This window comes from Aythya ferina (assembly GCF_964211825.1).
Source record: "Aythya ferina genome assembly, chromosome: 4".
In the NCBI taxonomy this organism is placed as follows: domain Eukaryota; kingdom Metazoa; phylum Chordata; class Aves; order Anseriformes; family Anatidae; genus Aythya; species Aythya ferina.
Genome location: NC_140300.1, coordinates 54,779,079 through 54,801,805, shown reverse-complemented (window position 1 = coordinate 54,801,805; position 22,727 = coordinate 54,779,079). Strand labels below are relative to the sequence as shown.

At 34.4% G+C, this 22,727-nt stretch overlaps 1 long non-coding RNA gene across 1 annotated transcript in view; it reads right to left on the bottom strand.

Moving 5' to 3' along the window:
* The window catches only part of LOC311435515, a 144,860-nt gene extending 144,552 nt beyond the window's left edge, over window positions 1–308 (bottom strand). The window contains exon 1 of the long non-coding RNA XR_014692189.1: window positions 173–308. This is a non-coding gene — a long non-coding RNA (uncharacterized lncRNA). The remainder of the gene's footprint in view (window positions 1–172) is intronic.
* Window positions 309–22,727: the final 22,419 nt, after the last annotated feature.

Sequence of the window (22,727 nt, the reverse complement as noted above, 5' to 3'; positions counted from 1 at the left end):
AAGAGACACTGTACACGGAGGATATACATGGCATAAAACACACACCAGTTTGTGTGGCTAATACATATAGTAGATAGGTGTGGTACCAGTGTAACCAGAGACTCCTGAATAACCTCTGCTGACCTGTAAGTGGGTGGAGTGTCACCTCCCCTAATCCTAGAAAAGGTCTTACCTTTGATCTTGCAGATTTGTCATGTTCAAGTTGCCTGGCTTCCTTACAGTGTTATATCTTCCACATCTGTGTTTTTCCTTTTGATTCCCTGAGCTGCCAACAGTTGTCACTGCAACAATTTTTCTTCTGCCTGTGTGGCTTGCTTACTTTGTGTGACTCCCGTTCATGTATTCTCATATCATAACAGTAATCTTCTCAGTAAGGCTGAGCCAAGGTCACACAGCTGTGCTGCACCAAATTAGACCTGGGGTCAGAAAGCTCAACTCAGGGCCTGTAGGTTATGCTCTGTCTATAGTTATTCGACTGCTTGCATTATAAAATCAGATTTTATGTAGCTTATAACTTAGCATTCATGATTCAAAACTTCTGTAAATATTTCATTCTGTATTCTTTATCAGACAGGATAAAGAATGTTATTTACTGGATATAGTGATGAACCATTATCTTGTCTCTGAGAAGGAGGTAGAGGGAAACCCTTACGATATCTGGAATATTTATTTATGTATTTATTTTTTGCAAATCTTCCTTTGAAAGCATGCAGCTTCAGATTTCGGAGGAGGGATTCAGATATTTTCCAGCGTCTTCTCCTGATGCCAACAGCAACAGAAAAAGACATGCTGTTAACACAGTTTAAATATAAGCATGTTTTCTGGCTCTTGGGAGTGGGTGTGAGAGAGATAATTCTGTAAAATTAATGTATTTCCTGAGTGTTTTGAGCTTTGCGGAGGAGGATTGGGAGGCACAATGCGCTTATTGCATTTGTTAGCAATACTTGCTCTTTTGTAATGTTCATCACTAGGCCAATTCCTCCCTCATAATAGGGGGGAAATTCCTGGTAAGAACTGGGGGGGGGGAACCAACTATTTTATATCCTTTTGCTCAGAAGATAGGCAAAAAGCAAGTGCCCAAGAGAAAGTATGAAATGGAAGAGAATAAGGTTTTGGAAATACATGGCAATGGGGAGAGGTTTGGGCAAGGGTATCAACATGTTCTGGAGAATTAAAAAGATGGAGAGAGGGATCAGCTTTAAACAGAGCGTGAAAGGAAGTACTAAAACTGAAACAATCAGTGTTTATGTGATGAGAGCATGCTAGTTTCCATAACCAGAAAAGTTGTATGTACTCATATCACTTCAAAAAATTGGATGTAAACCATTGCATTGAAATACTTTTTCTTCTGAGGTTAAAAGAAAAGATTTCTATGACGTAATTATTCAGTGAGATTTAGCACGTATCAGGCAATGATTACATATGCTTGTTTGTTTTCAGCGAACATGAAAGTTCCAGCCAAAGTTTTTGTTTTAATCTGAAAATAAACCAGGGTTTCTGTGACATTGGTGTGACTCTGGCACTTGTATCCACTCTGTCATAACAGTCTGCACAGATTTCCATTTCAGCCTTTGGCAAAAGAATCTGTGTGCCCAGTTCTCACTGATCTGCATGAGGCATTTAGTGATGCTTCATGGGCTGAGAAAAATGAGAATGTCAGATTTGTTTCTTTCCTTTTTGAATAGTCTTTTCCTTTTGTGTCTGTAATGAACTTTGTATTGTTTTTAAGCAGGGGGCAATTAGAACTCTAAGTTGGTACTGATTAATTCATTCTACTTACATAATGTACAACTAGCATACAACAAAAGTGTCTTTGTGAATGAGGAGGAAGGATGGCTGTGGTAGTGGGAAGGATGCATCTCTAGTGCTCAGAGAGCTTTTTTCAAGTAGATTTCCTGATTTTTCTCACTTTCTGTGGTTTGATTTATGTTATAGTATGGTCTTGAAATTTATAAACTGGATTTGTCTGGAAGAAACCGTACTGGATTGTGCTTCAGAGGTACATGGCATGCTATTTGCAAATGGGCTGGCAGTCACTGGGACCAGCCTAGAGCTTAAAGTTTAAATAAATGAATAAATGAAGCCCAGCAGCAACCGAGCAGAATCCTGAAATATTTCCAGTATGTTTCTCTACATCACCACCATCATTGGTCTGCACACCCTGATGTGTATGGTTTCAGAAACACAACACGTACTGATGAACTATGTCAAAGTACTTTGTTTTAGTTCTTCCCAAGCCTCTAAAGGGACAGTTGCCCTGGGTAGCTGAATTTTTTATCTAGCTTGAGAACACAGCAGGCTTAAAATCCTCTATCTGTCTTTTGTATTTGTCTTCAAGACGAATGCCTGAACTTCCTTTTGTCACAGTTCATGAGCTGAGCCACATACGCTGTGGTGCAAGAAGCAGCACGAATCAATAATGTAGGGCCTAGTAGTCGCTGGGTCCTGACTTGAGTCCAAAAAGAGCAACCGATGAACTCAAAGCAGGCTAACTTATACTGGCAGCCCGTGACCATGAAACATATTGTGATGCTGTTAATTCAGACACATTCTCAGATCACCCTATAAGATTCAAACTGTAAAGCTGGGGGCTGTCTGTTCGTTTGTCAGACACCTAAGTTCACTTGTTCGTAAGTACTTTAATTCTGTTAACAATACTTATGCTGTACTTCCTGATTGATGTAACCATTTAATAACTTCGTTCTGAAAATCTAATGAAAAGATTAGGATGCCTTCCCCACTATCTCTTAAAATCAAACATTGCACTCTTTCTTTTCTGTAGATTTTAATGAATCATTTTGAATAAAGGCCCTGAAAAACTAATAGAACAAAAACCATATGCTGATATTGTTTCTAAAATGAAATTGTATACAATGAAAACTAGCATATTTTCCCCAGAGTATTTTTAAACCATTTCCTTAATGAAAAGAAGAACCTTAATTTATAATCTTTGTATTCAGGAATAGTGTCATTATTCATTTAAGAGGCCAGCATTATTTTTATTAACATTTCAAAAAAAAAAAAAAAAAAAAGTTACAATAACCTTTCTATGTTTACTCTTCTCAGATTCTGCCCTACTCAAGTAATAAAAATCTATTATGAAAAAAAAATACGAATAACACTTGAAATTCTTTGCAAAACTTAGGAGTATATGGGGGAGACGAGGAAATGAGGGCTGACTTTTTTCCATGAAACAGAAATAACTCCAATGTCTTAAACTGAGGATGGAAAACAGAGTAGTTTATATATATATATATATATATATATATATATTTTATTTTTTTTTTTCAGGTGATGAGATCTTGTTGTATGAGGGGAAAAATAAAATTAATATATGGTAAGATATATTTATAAAACAGAAAATTACAACCACCTGACATCTTTTTAATCCTTTGTCTGTAGGTAGTAATATAAGAATGTTTTTTATGGGTGGCTGTGGAGCTGGTTTTCAGCTCTATGACTTCAACTTGTGACTAATCATTCATGAATGAATATATTTATTAATCCAATTATAGATCACAGAGACCTGAAGCTAAGCAACTCCAAAAAATTTATTTGCTCCTTGCAGATATGTAGGTATGAGATAAATACATAATGTTCATGTGGATCTATAGAGGATTATGCAGAATTATTGCTCTGTTAAAGATACTTGATAGTCATAGATTTTTCATATTCAGAATATTGCAGTTTTCTTATTCTCTACAATTTTTTTTCCTGTGTTACAAGTCCCACTAGAGTCTACCTGTAGTTTGCCCAAAGCTTTCCCCTGTCCATGACTACCTGCTGTTTTTTCCTCATTTGTTTTGTTTATAGGACACCGGTTAGGGAAATGATTTTGTGTTGAATTACACAAAATGTAGTAATTTGCATGTAAGAAGATCACAGTTGTTGGTGGAGGAAGATTTTATGTTGGTAATATCAATTCTTTATAATAAGCATTCATTGTTTTAAAAGAACCATTTGTTGACATCACTGAGTACCTCACATGGCTATTGTATGTTCTGACCTTGGGAAATCTGTTATATCCACTAAACAGGACACCACAGTGCTATTAAAAGCTTGTTCCTCTGTAAGTTCAAATACAAAACCACTTTGAAAGCCCGATTTTAATAAACAAATGAACAAACAAACAAACCTCCCTGTAAGTCTGCAACTGATTGTTTTTTAAAGCTCTTTGCTACTTTTATGAAATCCAAAGAGGGTTATGAATCCTGATGACACATGAATTTCTTATTTTCTCACAAATTTAGGTTCAAACATTAAGTTCCTCTTTCACCTGGAATGCCAGCTTGTAAGTGGGTCTTTCAGTTCTGTCCAACTGGCATCCTTTTGTTTTGTTGCAGTTGGGAATTCTTTTATCATCAAGGCTCTTATTGCATTATTGAACAAAAGTATTGGAGCCTCAAGGTAGGGGGATGTCAAATTCAACTCAGAACTGTTTCCTTAAACTCTTATTTGACAGCATGAATTCTGAACAATCTGGTAAAGTCCATTAAATAGAAATATTTGGGCATCACATAGTTGTGTGACAACTTCCAGAATTCTGTGTGTCCTCATGCCTCCAAAGCTTGGCTTACTGCAAGCCTTGTGTGCTACTGATGAGCAAATCTAAGGCAGAAGTACAGAAAAAGGAATTCTGACTCTTCATTCTGCCATGTCCCATGTTCCCAGAGTTCTTTTTGCATGTGAGCCTGGGACAATCCGTCTTGCAACTGCTCTCTGTGTCTGAGAGGTCTCAGTCAGCCCTTTAGGGTGAATGCACCTGTCAAGTTGATAATCACAACCATCATATCGAAAACTTAGCCAAACGCAGAAAAAAAGCAAAATGTTGAATGATGGTAATATTACGAATTCCCAACAAGAAGTCACAGACTTTAATTGCAGTAAAAGAAAATTATTTGTAAAATACTTCATGTCTATTTGACTTTAGTATTAACTATGGAATGTAGAGATGTCAAAGTTCACAAAATGTTTAGGAATATGTGTGTTTTAGATGTTTAAAATGTCGTATCTGTTAAAGTGAAAAAGGGCAGCATATTCTTAATATATGCCTTTTTTAAAGTGTTGGTATCTCTATGAGAAAACAGTATACTTTTAAGAGGCAATTGAAAGCAGACAGGCAGAGGTGTCAGAAAATAATTACTTTATAGGACTAATGTTTATCTCTCAAAGGTCACAGTTTTTCATAAAAAGAGAGCCTTCCATGCTTGTTACAGGGGACTTCATCTTTTCAGTTTTGCTTTAAGTGCAAATGAAAGTATTCTGTAGACTATACCTTCCACCTATAAGAAAGTATCAAAAGAGTTAGAAAAAATAAAGGCGTTGAATTTTTCCTAAAGAATTTACAGGTAAGGTCACTTGAAATCTTTACACTGAATTAACACAAGAAGCTGAGTTGCTATTATATATTTCTGGGATTTGCTTCAATAATGCATAGTTCTGATAAAAACTGTGAGGAAAATAAGTAAGAGAAACTGCATTAGAAGATGTAGTATTTGAGCATTTTAAGAAGCACTATGAAGACTAAAGTCAGATAAGTATGTCCTGCTGTGCTGATTCTCCAAATATATTAGAAAGTACTGGGATTTGGTATTTTGTTTTGTTTTGTTTGATTGCTGTTGTTTATATGTATAGAATGTGATTCATGCCTCTTTATAGAAAGGAATGATTATCTGCGCTGGATAAACATTTGGTGGTAATAGTTATATTCAGTTTATCCAGGGAACGAATGATCATGTAGATGCATCAGTCAAACCTCTGGAGAACCAGTTCAACTTGTCCTGCTCCAGGCCAGAATTTTGGTTCTGAAATTTAGTGCTAAGCACATTGCCTGAGGTTCCAGTTTGCTTTCATTGTTTTTACGGGTGCAACTGCTTTAAACTTGGAATGGATAGTAATTATAGCATCAGAGTATTATTATAGCCTTTTAGGTTTTGAGAACTGTCACTAATGAAAAACACAATTGAAACTGACTGGGCAGAACAGTTCTCATGGTTTAAAAGTGAATACTGTCTGAGCAGCTTGATGGCAATCTTTAAATGACTATGTTAGCAGTTATCTTAAAAATCTTTTTCCAGAGTTTGATAGGCTCTAAAAATCCTCAACAGCTGACTTAACTGAAATTAAAGCAGTGTGACATTGCTAAAATCACTATTTAACTGAACATAAACAGGAACAAAATTAGGTAAGTATCACAGAAACATTAAGTGAGTATCTCTAAAAAAAAAAAACAGGTGTAATTTAGCAGTAAGAAAGGTGACAGTGACACCAGAACAATTGCTAAAGCACCCCAAACCAAACAACTCCTTTTTAATCTTATATTTTGAATCAGAAGCAGATGAAGCTTTACCACAGGTTTATTGGTCAAATGTTATATCTTTTTTTTTTTTTTTTAAATCAAATAACATGATGAAATTATAATGACATGAAATAATTAAATTGCAGCAAAATCTGTTGGAGTCTAATTTTAAAAATATCAAAGGATAAAACACCTGGTTGTTCTGAAGAAAAAGTATGATTGGATTTATATCTAGTAGTGTGCTATAGGTAACTGTCTCTAATTAACACCTCACATCAAACATGGACAAGATGGCAAATGTGATAATTCAGGACTGATATTAGGTCCACTCAAAAAGCTGTCTATCATGGTAAGTAAGTATAGGGATGAAAAGGAAAACTGCTTATACTGAGATTCGCCAAAACAGTGAAGTCTTTACAACTGCATCAGCAACTGGGGTTAAAAAAAAAAAAAAAAAAGTAGATGGACTACAAAAATGAACACATTTGTTTTCTAGTCATAAAACAGATACTCAGAGTACTAGATGATCTGCAGAGTATTTAATTGCTGTTGTGGTGAGCATCTATCACACATTAGCGCTGTTACGGTTGTTGCTTAAGGTTTCATGTTAGTCCAATTGTATAGCTCTACTTGTATGAGCTGTACTGAAATAGATGACATTACTCACCTGACTAAGCTTAGCAATATTTGACCCATTAGCTCTTAATTTGTGGGTTAAATTTCTTTTCATAAATAGTTTATAGGCTTCATGTTGCTTATTGCACATTCATTTCCTTTTTCAGAAACTCATCTTTGAGTCTTGGTTTATACTGAAAGCAAATGGCCATTATTATTATTTTTTGCCTTCATGAAAAAGTAACTAAGTAGCACTAAATCTGTTTTCCATGGTTAGAGTTTGTCAATAAATTATTAATATAAGAATGACTGACCTTGGGGAAAAATGAGTTAATGAAAAATTACAGGCTTTTTGAAAATCATTTTGAACCATTTATGATTAACATTTCTTTAGGTAGCTTTAAAGACTTTAGTTGGTTTTCACATTAAATAATTTTTTTTCCTAATCTCAAATGCATATGTTTTCTTTAATAATCAAATATTTTTGCTAGTGTTGTAAGTCAAGCTTTAATTTTCCTCTCTGCCACCATTCTTTTTTTTTTTTTTGGTAGCTCATGTTTTTTCCTAAAATAAAATAGATCACAACCTGTTGTATTCTAAAATAAATAATTTAAATCACTTTTTGTCTTGATTATTCGGACAGGTGTGTTCTATATAATTCTCTTTGGTATGTTTCTGCAGAATGACAGAATGCAGACTTTGAGTGACACAAAATGTCTTATCTTCCTTTTAAATAAGTATTTTGATGAAAATTTCCAAAACTTCCATAATACATAGACTGTGTGGTAGACTGTGTCATAGACTCTATGGCACAAGAATCATTGTCCTGACTTCAAACGTTTTGTTCCTTTATTGGACATACAGTCTATATCATAGAGCTAGTCCTATTAATTTAAGTGAAATTGTGATGCAAGTGCATGTGCATGATGTGTTTCTGGGTTGCATTCTCTTCTGCATTGACTAGGTACTTGAGATACCAGCTTGTCAAATCAAAAAGAACTAAAAAGAACAATTATTATTTTTATTTTTTTTATTCAGGAATAAATAAGATACAGATAAGTATCTGATACAGATAAAGTATCTGGTACAGATAAGTATCTATCCCAGTACAGATAAGCACAATGTTGAATTTTCTATCTGATTGTAATACTGGTTTAGAACACCTAATAACAGCCTCAAAAATCTTCCTGTTTGTCTTTTTGATCGAATGTTTTTTCAAGTGGTTGAATATGAGCTATATACTCTTCTCCAAAGGCTTTCACATCATTTGTTTTTAACTCCTGCAAAGATTCTTCCCTTTCATTCCTTGCTTGCTTTCATTTACCAGCCATTTAAGCAGCGTGGTTCATTTAGCTTATGTGATAGCACTTGTTTATCCATGACAGCTCATGTTATTAATTTCACATAGCACATTTACCATTCTGAAGAAAAAAATGCCAAAAAGCAGGAGCTGTAATCAAATACTTCATACAAAAATGAGTTATTTCTCTGAATACCATAAAGAAGGATGTTTTCAGCACCCAAAATACTTTAATCATTCTTTCTGTTTTATCATGTAGATGACCCCCAGATGTCCCTTCTAACCTCAACCATTCTGTGATTGTGTTGATAACAAATTATTATCTAAAAGAGAACTTTTACAAAACAAATGAAAGTTCTGACCAGTGATTTTTTTAACCATGTTAGGAAAACCAAAAAATAAACCCCAAAACACCCACTAGTATTTATTTTCAGTTATTATGTTTTAAGAAATATTTTCATACTTTTCTATAGAAAACCTCATAGTTTAGCCATTCCTTTATGTATAAATTCTATTGCTTTTCCTTAGAAAATACACATGATATATAAATTATAGTTTAATCAAAGGAAGATCTTCTGTGTTTGTGGGACTAACTTTTTCCAGTAGTTCAAGCACCACACTGTCCATTTTCCTTGTCAAAGCTTTGACCCAGTTTCAAAGAAGTTCATCAAGAATATTCAGTTTTAATTATGTGTGTATTGCTGAAGTAATGGGACATGCACAACTGGTAATAGTATACATTCCAGCAGACACTCTTGTCAACTGAGACCTTTGTTTTCAATGCTGCTTGGTTTTAAGCAAGCCATTCACTTCTTGTTTTTCCTCATTTTGCTCATGTAACATAGGGAGGATTTTTTTTTACTAGTTCTCAGTGTAGTCTGTCTTAAGTATACAGGTGTATATGAGTCTATGTGTGTATTATACATGTGCAAAGCAGAGGTCTAGATATTTTTTAAAGCACTTGGGATACTACTTACATTTGAAGGAAGAAACTGTAACTGAATTCAGAGTAGAAGAAAAAGAAGGCAAATGTTGAAGACAAAATGTCCAGCCAGCTGTGCTGCAAGGTGTGTAGCTTCCAAAGTAGTGTTTTAGAAATGAGAAGTAAGGCCATTGTGAAGGACTGATTTTAAAATAAAGAGCTGACTGTTAAAAGAGAGCAGAAAACTCACTAATTCATCATGGTTTCCTAGGACCTAGATGCTATTATCCTTTGCAACTGCATTATAACTCCTGATACTGTCCTTCAGGCAATGCAATTCCTGTGCATCTGCTTAGTGAGCATAGACACACAACAGTTCTTTAACGTTGCCATTGTATTTTGTGAAAATACAAAGACACAATATAAACCTATCTGCTATTGTTAAATTTAAATTGTGCATTTAATTTCCAGCATTATAGAATTACTCTATAAGTTCTCTATACTTTGTCACATGGAGTTGCAAGATAGCAGGTTTTAGATATGAGTGCTTCTATATTCCTGCTGATACAATTCTACATAAGAAAATACCTTCATGAAATCATACAACAGTGAACACTGATTTGGTAAAGAACACCACGAAGGCATCCTGTTTAGCAAGAGCCATGTGAAGCTTTATTCATACTTACGTGAATACATTTTTAGCAGAGCTAGAGCTGCATTTAGTTTGACCTTTATATGTTAAACTTAATTTATTATATTATTTTTTTTAGCCTTTATGTCTTACTTGGTGAATTATCCAGGATTATGATTATACTTACCAATTAGTATCGCTGTTGTCTTAAACTTGGGTCCACACTCCCTTTAACCAACACTGGACTCCCACACTGAGATTACACTACCTTTTTTGCCATAAGAAACAAGATGAATATGTTTCTGTGCACTCACTGACTGAATTAGACTGCATTGTCTTTTTGCACAGCTCTTACTCTTCATGTTTTAGAGGTGTTGATATAACCTTTGCTAAGAAGTACTTTGCACTAATTTTTATTTTTTAGTTTTAAAATCATTATGAAAGATTAAATGATTTAAACCAAGGTATTCTTGGATTGGCAGAACAGCAATGTATTATTATGTAGATGGTATGGAGGTGTGGTAGGTTTCATAGATAAAAGAAGTAGTTCTCTTAGGTTTGAAGGAGTTAGTTTGGTAATTATAATGTTTGGTAGCAGACTTCTTTGCATAAGTTAGGGCAGGGTTTATTATCAGATAGATAGATTTCAGACATTTCAGAGGGAGGATATGATTTTGACAACCCACAATCATTAAACAATCCAGAACATGGCAACAATTTTTAATGGGTATTTTCCTTGGTGTTTTTTTTTTTTTTTAACGAAGAATGTGAAAAGCCAATGTTTATTCATATATTTGATAAAGATGCCTCTTAATTCTGTTTCTGTGCCCACATGCACCAAAAAGGCATCACTTACAAACAGCAAGGACACTGCTGTTCTGAGTTCCTACCTGGGCTCTGATCACCCTGTGTTGGTAAAATGTCATCAGGAGACAAGCAGAGAAAGTCAGTTCGGTGGGTTTACTGTGATGGTATGTTCAAGGGCATATATGAAATACCAATGTTATTATCAATCACTCATCTGTTATAATTCTATGTGCCAGCGCGTTGAGTCAGTTCAGATATATCCTGTCCTGAAAAATCAACTTTAATACACTTTTTCCTTTTTTTTTTTGTTTTCTTTCACAAAAACAAAATTCTTCACATTCAGTTGCAGTTGCATTTCTGAGTATAATGCAATGTAGCATTAGTTGAGACTTTGGAAGTGAGAGCCAGCTCCTATGAAGAGTGGGCTGCTGGTGTTTCTCTTCTTACTGTTATCTCCTTTGCTGTGAGCAACCATTGCTATTTTGACAAGTGTGTAAGTGTCGCCTTGTAACCCAGGTCATCTTGAGGTGCAGTTCTAACAGGCTAACAGCACAGGCTTTAAACCCACCAGGACTTGTCTTGAGGAGTTTGGGGCTGTGTTATAGCTTGTAATAGCAATGATCTAACGGCCAAGTGATTGTTACAGACTTGGTATAACATTGTGGGATTATGTCTTGTAATTTATATTTTGTAACAAACAGAGTAATAGCAAGCTTTTGCTCTGTGTAAAAAGAACTCTATGATGTTATAATACAATATAGCATTGAGGAGGACAGGCATAGGGTGATAGCAGGGGTTTTAAAAGTACAGGCTCTGGCTAATACTGGAGGCTGCATCAGTTTGCCTTACTCATCATGAAAGAAATGCAATGTTATGAACTGTGTAAATCCAAGGCCAATTGAAAAGTCATTTAGAGAGAGGGAAAAAAAGGAAAAATAAAAATAAAAATAAAAATAAAGAAAAGAAAACAAGGTATCCAAATAGGTAAAACACACCACATATAGTAAATTCAGATAAAACATGGGCTTGCAGAGCAACGAAGAGCAAGGTGTTGAGCATGTTAGGGAAGTGACACCAAACAAGCCCAGAGTGAGGAAGAAGGTACCATAAGCATGATACTCCTCCAGGTGAAGGGATATTCATTCATATACACTGCTTCCCAGACCATCAGCTTTTAGACCCAGGAAAACAATGGAAGGGTGAACACCAGAGAAATCTACACAGGGATTTAATATCCTTTTATATATACCGAAATATCTTCCAGATTTAAATAAACATGGCGTGCTTATTCCATTGTGGTTCCCAATATTGCAAGATTAAGCTTTCTTGAAGTTTAAAGCATTCTATGTACCATTCTATCATTACTGCTCTTGCTCAAGTTAGAGACCCTGTATTTCTGTAGATATTCAAATTGTGTTTGAACTTCTGTTAAACTAACATAGTCTCATTTTCTTTCCCATTCAGACTAATTTCTAATGTTATCCTTAAGTAGTTGCCATTCCATCTTGAAGAATATCAAATTTTTAGAAAAGTTCTTTTATATCTTTCATGATTTTTTTTCCTCTCTGATTTAGGACTTGCAAAGGCTAGCCTGGAACTTTTTCCACAAGTGAAAATAAAAAAAAAAAAAAAAAAAAAAAAAGCTTTCTGTAGCTTTGTATTTATACTTTAGTATATTTGCTTATTGATTACCATTGAACTGGCTCTATAAATTATTAATTTTGTATGTTTTCTAGGATGGGAGCAGAAAAACAATTAAATTATTTTAAGTCTTTCCATTTCACTTTTTTTTTATAAAATACCTTACTGCACATGTGGTCTATCTATCTATATATGGAACATACAGTGGGAATTTAATTCTTTTTTTCAGACTAAAACAATCTTTTGAATGTATCATGTCATTACATAGAGGTCTTTTCTATTTCCATCTCATCACTGTGCTCAGTGGTGTAGCAAGCACTTGTCTTGAAAAATGTACACTGACAGAAAAGGAACGATGAGGAAAGATGTAAAACATTCGAACAAACCTTCTTACATAAAGATGTTATTTCTGATGACTTGAAATCACACGCTTTCCAGTTTATTGTAGGTGTTCCTCTCCCAGACATGTTACACAACACTCCAACATAGTCCAATCACCCCCCATTTTCTACATACTCTGTTCTGTATATCTGCAAAAACACCAAGTTTGTGCTGTGGTGATGATAAATGTAGGCATTTAAAACAAACATGTCTTTCCTGGGAATTCCACCCTATTCCTGATGCATTATTTTATAATACTTCAACCATCCTGAATGCAAGTTATGTTAAATTCTAATGCCTTCAGGCTCTCAGAATTGCTAAGTTGCATTCTGCTGCGTAGTACAGATTTTACTTGTCTATGTAATCTTTGTACCTTTTTCCTGTTATCACCTTTCTGTCATTTTCTACAGAGACCTTTAAATGTGAATCCTGTAACTAAATTGCCCTTTACCTCTTGAAGTCTGTCACTTAAACTCATTTTTTTTTTTTTCATGAATTCTTTTCAATTGTTTAATTTTACGAATGCAAACTTGTATAAAAAAAAAAAAAAAGAGAAATTGGACAGTAAAAAATAGAACTTTCTCATATTGAAGAGATGCATATTTCTTAAATAGTCTGTTCAGTGATGTTCCCTCCTACTTTTATCTTGTCTGATTATTTTTATTCGTATTGTAAACTGTACAAGAAAGTGTTTTTGCAGGCTTAGCTTATTTGTGCAATATGAGAGCATTTAATTGGTTATATTGCACTTATTAACAAGTGTGTTATTTTTTATTATGAATAAAATAATTTTCACGCTACAGGTATGGCTGTAACTTCTGACAAAAATGTTACTACTTTAACTGTAGTAAGCATTCCATTATTAAACCTCTCATAATTTATTATAGTATAATATTGGGTGAAATACACTTTTAGAATGATAGATTAGCCAGTGTACATCCTGTTTCAAAGAATTGTTTGCATTTCTTTCATTGCCATCACACACACAAAAAAAAAAAATAAGCAAAATGCAAGAATTCTAATTAGAAGAAAAGCTGAAACTACTTCTGTCTTGAAGAATTAAGGGGCTGGCAGAGTTTTAAACCAGATGCACAGTCCATTAAAAGTAAAACAAGCTTTTATTATCAGTATTTTTCAAAACCAACTGCAGTTAAGAAAAGTATTATTTCCAACTGAAACTTATGAAGAGTACTGAAAGCTGCCTTTGCATGTAGTTTCAAACAGAAGAAGCACTTTCTAAATATCAGCAGTGTTTGAAATACTGTGAAAGTTTTGACAACAAACAGACTGTATAGAAGAATCCACTGGCATAAATATTGTTAATATATTTAGACCATACTGAGTTTAGTTGGTACTGACTTTGAACACTTGCAATACATAGCTTGTATTTCTAGGAAGTTTTCCTGAGCTAAGCAAATTGAGTTGTTGGTAGGCTGAAACATGAGTCTATTATTCAGAAAAGTTATTATCTGCTTACTAGAAATGAAACACAAGATATTTTTCTGAAGTTGGAGTTTTGGCTTGTTAGACTTAATTAGTAAAGAATCGCAAAGTTCAGTTGCAATATCATGAACTGTATAATATATTGAATGTAGAACAAGTTAATTTAATTGGATATTTAATTTTTGTAATAAAAATGGGAAGTCATTACATAGATAAAAGTCATAATTAGCTCTTAAGGACTAGAGCCATGGGAAAATTTTGGAGTACCAACAGAGTCTGTCAGAATCCTGGGAAACAGGCATAAATCAAATTGTGTATTATATCTATTGCAAATGAAGTAATAATAACAGAGCTTAAAGAAAAAAAGAGAGAACAGGTAAAGAAAAAAAAGCTGCCAGCTGCACTTCTTCCTTAAAGGCAAGTTGCCATGTATGTTTGCCGTGTATACTTCTGCTTCCTCATCTGGGTTATTTAGGTGGAAGGTATTCAACAAGTTTCTGTTTCTGTTGCAATAAAAGTCCAAAACAGTTTAACCTCACAAAATTCTCCATAGTTTCCATGGTAGACCTCCACCCTCTCCTACCTAATTAAAAAGTCGTTACTGCACATTGCAAAATGCTGTGTGCAAGATGAGTAATTTTCATTGAGTATCATACATTGACAACACAGAAGCCTTTTTGAATTTAATAAAAATAAATCATTCAGATTTCTAGCTTCATTCAGAATGTATATTCAAAAGCATTTTCATTTATTTATTTCCTGGACTTCATTGTATTCTGGACATCTTCTGCAAACTTTCTTACTTAATAACCATAATCGTATTTCTTTTGAAAAAATGCTATATTGTATGCTTTTAAATTACTGGTAATGCAGCTTCTGGATCATGACAGTCTTTTGTCAATTTGAATTATTTTTATTTAAAAACCTTATTTTCCTAAAAAGTGGGACCATAATAAAATAGTAAATTTACAATGGGTTTAATACTGTATTTGTCAAAGAGGGAGTTCGTTTTGAGTAGTCCTTGTAAGAGAAGCCAGTCCTTATACCATGCAGAATTTATTTCCAGCAATCAGCAAGAATAATGTTGCAGTGAATTTTATCTCCCACATGCAACTAACATTTTGTTCTTTTCATTAAACTGCTTCATTTTATAAGGTTTTCTCAAACAGTCTTTACAATCTGTTTATAATTACTTCACCAGTGGAAAATGTGATTTACTTCAGTACGTTGATTCCAGGTGGTTGCCAGTGAAACATATGTAGCTATGAATTTTCTACAATCTTTTATATTGGTGCAGTCAGCACCCTTCTTTATGCATCTTCTTTAAAGCTATGAAATCCTAGAAAATCCTAGAAACATTCAGAACATCTCAAACATTATGATCTACATGTTAGATTTAAAGCCATAGGTATTAGGCTTTAATATAGCCATAATTACTGGTGTGGAGCAATTTTGTTAATGTAACAGATTACCAAAACAATGAGATTTTGGTAGCAAGGGCTTAGGGATATCGCTGTGTTTATCTGTACGTGCATGTTTTATGTATGTGGATCTTCTGGTACGCTGACTTTGGTAGAGGGAACTGCTAATGACTTCGGAGAATGGATGCGTATATCACAGAATCACAGAATCACAGAATTTTTCTAGGTTGGAAGAGACCTCAAGGTCATCGAGTCCAACCTCCAACCTAACGCTAACAGCCCTCCACTAAACCATATCCCTAAGCTCTACATCTAAGCGTCTTTTGAAGACTTCCAGGGATGGTGACTCCACCACTTCCCTGGGCAGCCTGTTCCAATGCCTCACAACCCTTTCTGTAAAGAAGTTCTTCCTAACATCTAACCTAAAACTCCCCTGGCTCAACTTAAGCCCATTCCCCCTCGTCCTGTCACCAGGCACGTGGGAGAACAGGCCAACCCCCACCTCTCTACAGCCTCCTTTAAGGTATCTGTAAAGAGCAATAAGGTCGCCCCTGAGCCTCCTCTTCTCCAGGCTGAACAAACCCAGCTCCCTCAGCCACTTCTCGTAGGACTTGTTCTCCAGGCCCCTCACCAGCTTCGTCGCCCTTCTCTGCACCCGCTCAAGCACCTCGATGTCCTTCTTGTAGCGAGGGGCCCAAAACTGAAGAAATATGAATATGAAGAAATATGAATATGAAGAAATGCAATTAAAAGAATAGTGATATTGAACCACTATGTTGAAACTACAGTTTGAAAGCTGTTGATGAAAACCAGGGGTTTGTAAGCAGACTCTCCAGAAGTACAAACACAAAATGGTTTTAGAAAATGCAAGTGCAAGCACAGGGTGGTATCAGAGGCCCCAGAGCTATAAGTAACTAAAAAATGGTCACTACTGGGTCATTAAAGAAAATCAGCCTTGGGAGCTGGACGTAAATGTTTTTTGAGATAACGAAGAGAATAAGAAAGTGCAAAACACTCCACATACAGAAAATTCAGATACAAAATGTAATTACAAACTACTGAATTAAAAGCAAGTATGCTGTATTAGCAACTACAAAACTATGACTCTGAGTGAGACCAAGTCCAAGAGTGAGAATGAAGAAACTATTCACATAAACACCATATTCCTCCAAAAAGGAAAATAGGAGAAAGAGGGCACCCTGGATGTGGTTAACTCTTCCTAGGGAAGAGTTCAGGATTTTAACATGTTGTAGCATTCCTTGTGCCCCTGCAAACACTCCTAGGACTCAGGAGCATGGGAAGTGTGAGCATAGCAATGGAGAAAGGGTTCAATATTAGAAAGTTTGTGTGTTTTAGTCTTCACTGTGCCACTGTTGGAAATGAACTGAAAAATTGGCTAATCTGAACTGTGAATGTTAATATCATTGTAACAAAGCTGCTCATAGCTCTCTGATTAGCAGATCTCTTATTAACTTAGACTAACAGTAAATTCTTGACTTTGTTTAAAATTGCTAGAGTGGTAATTGCTGGTATTGGTAGTCTGGAGGGCAGGCTGTTAACCTGAATGCAATGTTGCTTTCTTGACAGGGATAATATTTCTAGCAGGCAGCTCATATATCTGTAAGGGACAAGGTAAGGTGTGACCTTCTGGAATTAGACAGCATAATTTTGCAACAATAGTGGTGATTTCCAGGTTCAAGCTGCTGTCAAAGATTTTATTAGCAAGAAATCATCCCTTTCTTAGTTATGAATAAATCTTGTTAAAACCTGATAAATACTAAGACCTACACAGAAATAACATATATATATTTGAACATGAAGAGACTGATGCAATGTACATTTTTCTCATTCAATCCCTAATACTGCAAACAACCAGTTTAAGAGATTATACTTAGTGGTGCAACAGTATGATTTGTTTGTCTTCTCTGAAAAGTCTACAATACTAGTTATTTCTCTCAAATTATCGTAGTTTGTTAATTTCAAATTATCATAATTAATTCACAATATGCTTAAGAACAGAGAGTTTCCTGCGTGTTTGTTTGTTTACTTGTTTAATAATGCTGAATTTATAGGCAGTGGTCACACAAATCCCTGGCAAATCAGGAAAAAGGTAAGAAATAACTCCTTGCAGTGTTATGCTGGAAGTATGGAGTTCCTCCTCCTGTTTTGAAGTAGTTGGTGATAACTAGCGCTCCCAAGTGCTACATATTATTAAAACCATAATAATAACATAGTGCCTAGTGCTCCCGAACTACCAAGAAGGAGCTCAGTGCTTGCTACTAGTGTTTCAGCTCCACAGGGAATGTGACAGATGAAGTGAGGAGCACAATCTTATGAAAAATCTCGGTAGAATTAGACCAGCTGTTTTCTATAAATATTCAATAGCATCCAATAAAAATAACTTCAGAATTTTACGTGGAGAGACAGTATGTAGAATTAAAGAGCAGAGTATATCTCTAGCAGACAGTACTGTCTTAAGGGAGCACTAATAGCTACCTCAGGAAGACACAGTGGGTAGGGTTCCTCTTACCTCTCTTTTGACCTCTGCGGGTAGCAAATTAGCTTAGGCTTCCATTATAGTTAATTGAATAAAATAGACTTCTTAAGTGACTAATCTGATTCTGAAATAGGTATTTAAAATCACATGTACTACAGAATTATCTCCTCTTCTACCTGAAAAAGGATGAATAGCAGAAAAACAGTAGTAGTCTGTGATTTTTGTACTTCTCATTTGTTCAAGGTGTCAAGAAATTGAGTACTCCTGAAAGGTCTGCGTATTTTCATGAATGCTTGAAAATGCTATCTGAGAAAGTCATTTCCTCTTTGTAAGACTTTTCCGTTAGCAGTTTTTAACAAACTTCATGTTTTTAATGTTCTGGAAATGCTACACAGTGCTTGTTTTTTAATCAGAGTACTATTAAGTGCATTGGTGAATTCCCAGTCTATTTTATATTTCTGCACCTATTTTAACAAATTAACTTTGCAATCTTCTTTAAAAAAAAACAACTATTAGCTTTGCTTCACATCACCTCTTTTCCAAAATACCTTGTTGAATGAGATTAAATATATTGCTATCCTTAAATCTTTGTTAATTGAATCTAAGATCAGCTTTTTCATTGTTTTACTTCAGACTTGATGGAAGGGTAACAGCCTGCAGCTACTTTCCTGCATCACTTTCCTTCTTTTTTAAGTTGTTGTATCATATTATTCCAGCAGTCGTCAGTCTGCTGGAAATTCCATGGTATTCCAAGATTTATTAGAAATTTATATCATCATTAAACGCTTACAACATGTAGATATTGTTTTATACCTCTTTGTTTACTAATGGACTGGAAAGTACTTTATCTTGCTTGTGTGATAAGAGGATTCATCATGCTGTTTCCTTCTGAGTAAAGAATAAATATATATCCAACTCTTCTATTTTCCTCCATCATTAACTGCATTACCATCACATTCTCGTAATTAGTCTTTGTTAGTATGTTTCTGCTGTCATATTTTTCACACATTTGTCTCTGTTTTCGTTAGTCCTGCAATTCTCCATCAATTTTCTGAAGTCATAACAACATCCTCTTTTGTAACTATTGTATATTTAATTGTCGTATTTACCTTCCACAGAAACAGGCAAGGTATTTAGATAAATCATATGACAGGATAAGCAAGATATCTTTTAAAAATGTACTTGTGCTGTAAATGGTAAAAAAACATGTTCCAAAGCTAGTAAAATATTAATAATTTATTTTCCTGTGCCTGTATGGGCATGGGAATAGGGTGAATATTCAAGAGTATGGGATCAGTTATTTCCAGTTGAAGACATATCTAGCAAATTCATTGCCTCCATTTAGAATACCATTTGAATTTGCTTTTGTGGGGCTGCAAAGTACTGAGGATGTAAAACTGTAGTTTTGGGTTTTCTGCACTTGTAAATGTATAGATTAATTTAGAGTGAAGGGAAAAGGATTGACTGCTTGCATGTTATAGGCCAACTGCAAAATGTGTTAAAATGCAAACTGCTTTCCCTATTTCTTTTGTAAAGTCCCAGAATGTAGTGAATATACAGCCAACATGGCAATCTTCCCTCGTACTTTATTGAGTGAGATTCTGGTATTGTATGCAGGATAAAAGGAACCACTTCTAATTAAATCATGGGCAGTTAAAATTCTATTTAGTATTGATCAGGCATTTAACAGCAAAGACTCCAAGATACCAGATCACTATCTATTGACATCCTAGCCCCTTGAGAGGTAATTAATGATGAAGCCAGCGGTATCGGATTAAACATTTTGCCTGTGGTTTATTCTCTTTCTGGGATTTTCTTCTGGCCTTCTTTACAATGATCGCGCATGGGAATAAACCTACAGTTTTAAGCTAAGGTACCATAACTCTTATATCAACTAAAAAAAGACTAATTTCTTTTGCAATAATTAAATAATTTTGAAACTGTAAAAGGCTCTTTGAAAATATTTTCAACTAAATTTGTGCAAAGTATCTTTTTTGTGTCAAAGTCATTTGCATGACTTATAAATATTTACATCGAGAATAACCCAAATGGGAATAACCTCTGTTTTTATTTAGTAAATTTTTTAGCCTTTTTTTTTTTTTGATAATCCAAAAGTATAATCTTCAAGTAGCACTTCACAGTTAATTACTAAATATTAAATATGTTTATTTTTCTTTAAATAAGTGATGCTCAACTCTAGTGTTAACAAGAAATGGTATAGTCTTGTGCTGTCATGTAAATAAATTTTTACCTGTGTTTATTTATTTTTACCTGATTAATTGAAATATATTACAGACAAAAAAGAAGGAAATAGTAGAAAAGTGAGAAATTACTTGTTACATGGCAGCAAATTGATATACAATTTTAAAATCTTTAATTAGTTCTTTAATATGTTTAAAATAAATTATTTATTAGGAACATTGACTTTTTTCTTGAACCTCACAGTTTGCTGTTCAAGCACTGAAACTTGAAGGGTAGGCTTGGTTCTTAATAGTAACCAAAATGCTGATATAATGTTAAAGCTTGAAGAAAGTGAGAACAGAACATAGTACACTTGCAGCTTGACTGATATGTTCCACATTCAAAGACAAAGCTGAAATAATAACAGAAACAAAAAGCAATTGAATAATCACTGGAAAAGTACAGAGAAAAAAAAAAAAAAAAGAGGGATTCCTGTGAGGAGTGAATAAATAGGTTTAAAGTCTTAAATATAATGAAATGTATGACTCATGGAAGGGCATGAAAGAGAACTAGAAAATCAAGAAAGGCATGGAAAAGGAAAACAGTAAAGTGCTGTTTATTGGGTCTTCAACACAGGAACTGGGTGGCTCATAATGCAGTTAGCAACAGGAGGAGGTGTTTCACAAAACATGTAATTGGGCTTTAAAACAGTTTAATGTGGATACTGGTAGACTACAAGGCTTAAAATTATAGAAGAACAATCTATCAAGAAAAAAAAAGCGTGATGTTGTTCAGAATCACTGAATTGTAGATTGCTGAGGGAATATTCTGGGGAAATATTACATTACATGTTTGTCCTGCTATAACTTTTCCTAGGTATTACCCATTGGCCAACATAGTATTATGGACCAGGTAGCCTTCTAGTCTGATGTGGGCATTCTTGTCTTTTTATATTTGAAGAATCTACCAATCGGAGATATAATTATCACTTGAAGTATTTGTAATGCAATGGTTATCAGTGCCTGATGAAAATTCTGCCAAAGCCCTTAAAAAAAAAAAGTTGAGCAATGAACTTTTAATTGTCTTCCTACAGGATCTTAACTGTTTGTAAAACTCATGTTAAATTGTTTTAGTGTGCTTTATTTTCCCTCTCCAAAAAGCTCATAAAACTTTAAACAACATCAGCTCCTTGCCAATTTTATTTAAAGAAGCTGTGAATCAAAATAATTTAAGTATTGCGTTGCCTTCCTGATTATATTCCATTGACCTGACTTCAGAAAATGTTTCTCCACCCAAGAAGTTGTGAGATTTAGTCTCATGCTTCTTTGGATCTCTGCTTCACCTTCAGCATGACTTCGTTCTGTTTTCTCTTCTGAAGACAAAAGATAACATATGCATTAAAGAATACTTAATTATTGAAGAAGGAGCAAAATATTGGTACACCAATGTACCAAAGATCATCCAAAAATTTCCTTAACACTGTTTTGTTTCTCAGTGGAAAGAGGGGAATGAAGAAGAATCTGAACACAGAATGTGGAAAGCCTACTCAAGTTATATATTTAAATAACTGAATTACCACATTTTAAAACAGTTCAAAATAGTTTGGAATAGAGATTGTTTCATTGAAAACAAAGTCCACAGCTTCCAGATATATTTATTTCTGCCTCTCAATTCAGACATAGCTAAACATCAGTATTGCAGTAATAATCCAGCGTTTTTATGGACAAACAAATCTATAGAGAAACAGGCTGAAAGTTTTGTTCTGCCCATAATTCCAGTTTATGGTGTGTCACTTATCTGGTGCTTTATAAAATAGCTATTAGCATTTCCTTGCATCACAAAAATGTTATGATTTTGAAAAATGTTATATATTTGAAATTTTAAGCTTATATGTGTTCTGGTGATCAGAGGGAGAAATTTTTCTGTGATGTCAGTTTAATGGCTTAATATGACTCGGGAGTTTTGCTTGTTTCTTCCGTGGTTTTTGTGGAAATGGTTGATGTTTTCCATTTTCCACCAACTATCCAGATGTTTTCAGAAATGGGAGTCCATAGTATGAACTACCCTTGAGAAAATCCAGAGGAGGCCCTTGGCTTCAGTAGTGTTTCTGTATGTACTACAGATCATGAAGCATCACTGAATTGAATTTAATTTTACTTTTTTAATAGAAAATGTACTTCTTGAAAACTGAGGACAACACAGAAAAGGAAATGAATAATTATGGATTGTATTACTTTTGACATTTGTTGACATTCATATCTGAGGAGCTTTATTGGCTTCCAGAGGAAAAATTTTCCTTGTTTGAATAAACTAAAGATTAGTTGGCCCAATCTAGCACCTATGTATTTTTTTCCCTTGGAGAGAAACATTAAAATAAATTTTTTAAGACATTCACACAAAAGGTAGGATGTTCTAAATAAAGACTTCCTATTGAGATTGAATTCCATTGTTCTGTGACATTGTAGCACATATCTCTTCCTACTGAGATTCCAGTCTCCCTCCTACTGCATTTTCTAATTGAAATCTTTTTGTGGAAAAAAATGTCAGTTCTGTATTATGCTTGTAATTTTAAATGTCAGCAAATTATGTC